Genomic DNA, 7,143 nt, shown 5'->3' with positions numbered 1-7,143 from the left:
TTCTTAATGTGTTTTCAACAATACAATGATAAATATTATTGTTGATAAATTTAACAATAATTATTCGTCCATATTGCCTAATGTACTAAAGTGATATTATGAGCATGTAACAGTTTATAGGTGTCTATCGCAACCGTTGATTATTTTTGATGTTTCTACTTCATATACACTTATATTAATTAATGCAGCATCATCATACTAAAACAATATACCAGAAAGAGAAAAATAATGCATTTGAATATCAACCGTACTTTCGTTTGACAACTGATCATGCGTTTACGAGTTGAACCTAAATTTGGTTTAAGTGCAGATTTGTTCATACGACACAAAGACACGAAATTGTTTTACGGATCATTTCAGCTTACAGGACTAGGTGGGTCACGTAAGAATATCGAATATAAAATATATTTTTATAAACAACTGGTAGCAAGGTGAGTTGCAGATAATTAATCAGTAACCACATTTTAACTAACTATTTTGACCTGTTAATTCTTTTCAGCTCAATTCAACAGTGCAAAATGCCCATAATATCACTTTAAGCATTAGCACGATGATAATTGATACTGTTAATAATCGAATCAAATAGCAATGCCCGACAAACCACTAAAACAGGTTTGTTCGAAGAACGCGCCTATAAATACGGATACTTCTCGTGTGGCCGGTTGACTCATATGTTTAAATTTTACTTCCATTCTTCTTGTGGTTTTCTGTTTTGTATCTATAGGTTTATGACCAGCAATATGTTATAATGTAAAATAAGCCGCGAAAACTCCCCGTAACATCCCGTACTGCGTGTGATGCAGCTAAGAACTGCACAGAAAAAGACATTCGCTATCCTTGATCTCATTCATTAAACTATTTACGCCGTATATCTTTTTTAAAGATATTTCTTGTTATCTATATATCTATTTATACTGTAACACCCTCTCTCGAGTATTATGCGCAGGTGCGCTGTTGTCATAGGGTAATATTTACAGTTACAGCGTTTTTATAGTCCGTCGATCAAGGCTTTCAATCAATTTAACAAATCGTCATTCCCCAGTACTATATAATCCCATATCCATTGTGATCAGCCGTAAGGCATGAGTGAACATACCATGACCATTATTCTTCATAACACTTTCATCACACTTAGTGTGAAGTTGAGGAATAAAGTGATATTCATGTGTTACAGTGGTTGGTTTATCCTTTTGACGGAATAGAATCCCGCAACACGTAGACGAGCAATTATCACGTACGTGTCAGTGCAAGAAATTAAAGGAAGGAATGTATAGGAGACTAAAAGTAATACTGTACAGTATTTGTGAGATAAAAGTTGATAGTGTTAATTAAAGAAATTGAATGTACAGTAAAAAAGATAATCAAAGCGCAGAAGGCACTGAAGTTGTTCGCTGTTGTCGTCCTTGATTAGCTTGTGCGCATTGCACAGGCTAATCAGTGTGCACAGGCAAATCTTATTTGACATGCATTAAGCCCCGTTTTCCCTGACAGCAGCCAATATGTACAGATTTCAATGATACACACAAGCCTGGCCAATGTCGTCTTACAAGCTGGTAAATACACACACTGCACTATAGTAGAGCAGACGTTCCTAAGCATTCGTCGTCTGCAATGCAGACAGGCAGCGGTATTCGTTCCTAGCGCAGTGAGTTACCGTCCTTCGCGTTGCTAGACACATACTGATTTGCATAACATGCTCTGTAAATTTAGTCGGCCGCTAACGCGACCAACTAAAAACAATATTTTTAGTTTAAACATGGTGGGATAAGGTTATCAACCCCTGTTTGAATTGACCCAGGGTAGGGACCTGCGCAAGCCCAGATGGAAGTGAGTTCCAAAAAATAATGGTAGCTGGAAAAAAGGAAAATTTATAGCAATTACAAGGGGTTAGGATCTGTCTGTATGAGAGAGGGTGATCGAGTGTCTTCAATATCTGAGTGAAGGTTGAATGTAACGGGTAAGGGAACTGCAACCAGCCCGTGCACAATTTTGTAAAACATTAGGAGTCTGGCGTCAGACCTCCTATTCGCAAGGGAGCGCCAACCTAAATTACCTCACATTTGGGAGACACTGCTGTATGATGAATAGTCCATTGTGACCCATCGCGCAGCTCTAAGCTGGACCATTTCCACTTTTAAGATGTTCTGCTGGGTATACGGACACCAGACAGAACTTGCGTATACAAGCTGAGATCTGACCAGGGTTTTATAAGCGAATTCCCTTACGCTTGAGTTTTTAGAGGGGATGTTACGTTTAAGGAAGTAAAGGGTCTGGCTAGCCTTGGTTGTAACCTTAATTTTTTACATGTTTGTTCCAGTTAAGTTATGTCCCTATATTTCGTGTTATTTTATCTTATACTCAATAGTTTCGTGCAGAGACGTAGTTATCTACCTCACTTTTTCGTGTTATTTCATCTTCTAAGCAATATACCGTTTTTAGTTGTTCGCTTGCGAACAACTAAGGTTAAGAGCAAGTTCTGCAAGCCACTAGCTTTTGCTGATGACCCAAAATCTGATCAGCGCCGGCATACGCGCCAATAATTAATTCGCGGCGTTGTTTCAGTTCTTGAACTACAATCAATTACAAATTGACCCATAATATGAATATCGTGATAAATAAAATAATTTTGAAAGGATCGTTTATATTAAAAAGTCAAAAGACATTTTTTAGCTATACGTGTCACGTAAGAGTAAGTTTATGAATTATAAAAGAAGTCCACTACGTGCTACGTCAGGCAAGTTGCATTTGTGTGCAGCACAGTTCATTCCAGATCTGAGGCTATTAATGGATCAGGGCAAATAATATGGCGCACCAAAGGGGTCGACACTTTAACTTCTGCTGCAGCAGAAAAAAAAAAGCTGCTCGAGCAGCATTTATTTCTAGATTATGGCGTCAGCCAATCAGAATCAGATTACACATAGGCATAAATCAATGTAAAGTTGGAGTAATTGATCACCCAAATTTGCATGTTCCTACATGACTATATGCTTTTAAAGCTTAATTATTATTTTATGAACAAATACGAACAAAGGTTGAGAATTTAATAATAATTGATTAAAACACATATTATGAGTTCGTTTCAGTTTATCTAAAGCTATTGTCAGGTCTATTTCGTTTCCGTAGAAGTAGCTTCTGTCGTCCGTTTGTGAGCTCACATTTGATTGGCTGACGGGTTCAAGGGCTTATTCTAAAAATAAATTCTGGTCGAGCAGCATCTAGATATTGCTCGAGAAGCAAAGTGCTGATCGAGCAGCATTTAAATTCTGCTCGAGAAGTATTTTTTCTGCTGCAGCAGAAGATAAGTTTCGACCCCTTTGATGCGCCATATAATAAAACGACTGCTGGTCGAGATTGCAATACACTACCATGCGTCTTTTGCGTAACATCGTTGATAGCGATTAATTGGCTGATTTCTTGTAGTACAGCGGAGGGGGGGGGGGGGGGGGGGCTGATATAGCTGGAAAATCTGAAGCAGGACTTCTAAATGAACTTTGAAATTCACACATACACGTGCGCAGATGAAGCTATTAGTTACCAACCTTAATAACGGTCGATTATTTATCAGATGAACGGAAGAAAAAGTGATAAATCAAGCAAAAAAAAAAAAGAAAAATGTTTTATTTTAAAGCCATACAACTTATTTGGCATAGTAAATTTAAGTATAAATAAGAAACATATTTTATCTATGCCAATTAGAATATATCTGGTGATTACAAGGTAGAAATCCGTTTTTTTGCGCTTTAAAACTTAAAAATAATCGCGTTAGTGGAAATGGACGTATACGTCTAGAAATCCTACTTTTGGTTTTAAAAGCGGTACCGTTTTAAAAATAATAAAGTACTTGCTAACTAGGCTATAGATTTAATGACAATTTTGCACACTTTCAATTGCATCTATATGTATTGATTAACATGTGTCTCATTTCAAGGTCAGATGCTTTAAGGGCAACCACACATGAATTTTCGTTAAAATGTATACCAGTGCATATTAAGGTGTCAATTGCCACACTGCATCAAAATTATTGCGTTGGCGAAAACCCGGGCAGCCGAGATAAATTTGACAAGCCACATTACAGTCATGTGTGCTAAAAAAGATGCGTCACGAGAAATTCGCAGGTCACTTTCTAGACGCCAAACTTTCATTTTCGCCGTCCAATCGGTTCCGAGAATGCTAATGAGGACTGGGTTTACTTGTGATTATTTTTGATTGACGCCGGCCAATTAAGTAAGCGTTTAACGCAGATTGTTTAACACATAATTATAGTTTTACAATTTACGTAATTTAAAACGGTAATTAATACAGTACGACAATGTTATGAAAAGTTAAAAGCAAATTGTGAGCAATTGAAACCCTATGACGAGTTATTTGTGAAAACAACAACTCTTAAAGAATCTACGCGGTAGCAATTTAATTTCAGTACATGTATATTTCACAGGTGATTAGCGTGTCGCTATGATATTAATTAATGAAAACATCATTGCGAATGATAAATAATCATATTATAACGAAAAATCAACTTTTATGAAAAAAAAATCACTATCAAATATATATATATACTAGTATATAACAGTATTCAACTCGAAATCACCCGAAAACAGGGTGCATCGCTTTGAACAGCCATTACTTCATCAATTATGCAGCGATTTTCACGATCTCGGTCTTATTGAACGCATAAATGAATTTCCTTTCTGGAAATGTACATGTCTTGCAATATTTGTACAAATACTGGGTCAACTTTTAAGAAATAACACGATACACAACTCGTGTGACCCACTTGACATCGATCAGACAAGATTTCAGTAGCAATAACCACGCACCTGCTATGCAAATTATTGCGCAATCGGTGTTCAGGCAAAAAGTTGACCGAAAAATGTGGGGTGTTTTTAACGCTTCACTACGAGCATGAAAGAAGTAATCCAAATGAAAAATTTGCATATGTGGGAGGTCCAAATAAGCAGTATCTGACCTTGCCATGACCGGAAAATAAAAAATCATTGCTCAAAAGTGAAAGTAAAAAATTCGAAGGCCAATATTTTGCAGAAAGAAGGCAGATTCACTTGAAATTTAGCTTTTAATAAATCAATTATTGTGTTTTTTAATAAATTATAACCATTTGAATCAGGTATATGCGCGTGAAATAATATATATGTATTTATTTCCAACACCACTATTCCTGTGCAGTAGAGTTACTCCCCTTTACGCGGAATTATTACATTGTTGTTACGGTGAATTCGGGAGCGATCTTTTGAGCAGTTTTACGGATATCCGTACGATAAACACAGTATTTGTTTGTCAGGAAGAGAAATCGTCTCATTTGGTATCGATGCAGGTATGAATTCACTTAAATCACCTAAATTATTGTGTTAATTATGTCAAAGAAAATCTGTTACAGATCGTACCCGCGCCATGTCGTACCGGACTTGTCTTCATTTGTAACAAATGTAAAATGTAACTTCTGTGATTGATCATAATCATAAACTTAAAAGCTAAGTTACGTTATTAGTTTTAAGTTGATTATACATTTAGGGAGCATTATAATTCACACACCATCTCATTATTAGTTTTGTTAACGTGTTAATTTTCAGACTGAAATCGTCACGGAGTTAAGAGCATTTTCCCTGCAAAGTTCACGGACCTCGATACCATAATTCAATAAAACGTATGAACAAACATTCTTACCGTGCTTGCCGTTGCATTATGCATCAAAACTAACTGTCTAGCGCCGTTTGAAACCTTTGTTTACATACAGTTCAACTAACCGACATTTTAAACACACGAGTGATTTCATTGGTCTAATGCGAAGGTGTGTCATTACACCTTAAGATTTCATTCATGAATCCTGTCTGATCGCTTTTAAGTAGGTCACGCGAGTTGTGTATCGTGTTATTTCTTAAATTGACCCAGCATTTGTAGAAATATAACAAGATATATACATTTCCAGAAAGGAAATTCATTTCTGCGTTGAATAAGACCGGGTTCATAAAAATCGCTGCACAATTGATGAAGTTATGGCTGTTCAAAGAGATGCACCCTGTTTTCAGTTGATTTTCAGTTGGATGCCTTGTTATATTTGATAGTGAAATGTTTTTTCAGAAAAGTTGATTTTTCGTTATAATATGATTAATTATCATTTAAAATGATGTTTTCACTAATTAATATCATAGCCACACGCCAACCACCTGTGGACTGTACCCGAGTTGTATTCCCGTCCAAAATCCGATTTCGTAAAACGCGCTACCGATTACCGAAAAACGATATTGTTTGTCTTAAACAAACTTCTCTTAAAAAAACAATGCATAAACATGTTTTTATTATCAGTTTCGATAATATAGAATTATTAACAGAAAATTGACATAAATGTGAACATAATAAAAAAAATAGCCGACAATAACCGATTTAGCTTTAAAATTCCCGGGTACTTTTAAGTATATTTTCCGTACCCGGGGTACATGTAAGTAGTACCCGAGCCGACATTGACCAATTTGCGAAAATAACGGGTCAAATAAGCAGTTTAGTGCACCAAGTCCTCTGGTCTTAACGATTCACCGAACAAAGTTGTATAGGAGGTTTTGGCGTGACGTCACAAGAGGGGTTTTCCGTTACTAAAAATAGATTGGCCGTCAAACCTCTCGATCGCGGCCATTTACATTGTATTAGAGTAAAGGTCGTCGGAAGACTTAATACTGACAATTTCACGAAGCAAGACTATAAATTCCCGTTTTCTTTCTTAAAGTAGGACTTAAATAAAAGATAATTCAAAAATAGCAAAACATATAATAATTTGATTATAATTATAAGTGGTGTGGATGCGATAGTGTTATTTTTCATCAGCGATAGAAATGTATTGTAATAGCTGCATTGTTATCAAACAAAGCCCTAAAAAAGCGCTATATATTACAATCTTTCAATGTAGTTTTAATTTTCTTAAACACTGAATGAATTTTCGTTTGGTTTTACATTGAATGAAATTATTAATAAAATTTAGCATTCAAATGGAAAAAAAAAACACCTGCATATTTTGAAAATTGAACTGTCGATCTTTACATGTTAATTGAAAACGATTTACTAGTGATAATGAGCGATACAAATCTAGCATTTAATGATACCATAAATTATACATTTTAATTATTTTACGCAAGTATT

This window comes from Dreissena polymorpha, chromosome 4 (assembly GCF_020536995.1).
Source record: "Dreissena polymorpha isolate Duluth1 chromosome 4, UMN_Dpol_1.0, whole genome shotgun sequence".
NCBI classification, from domain to species: Eukaryota; Metazoa; Mollusca; class Bivalvia; order Myida; family Dreissenidae; genus Dreissena; species Dreissena polymorpha.
The sequence above is the reverse complement of the archived record's forward strand: the minus strand, read 5'-3'. Positions refer to the sequence as shown.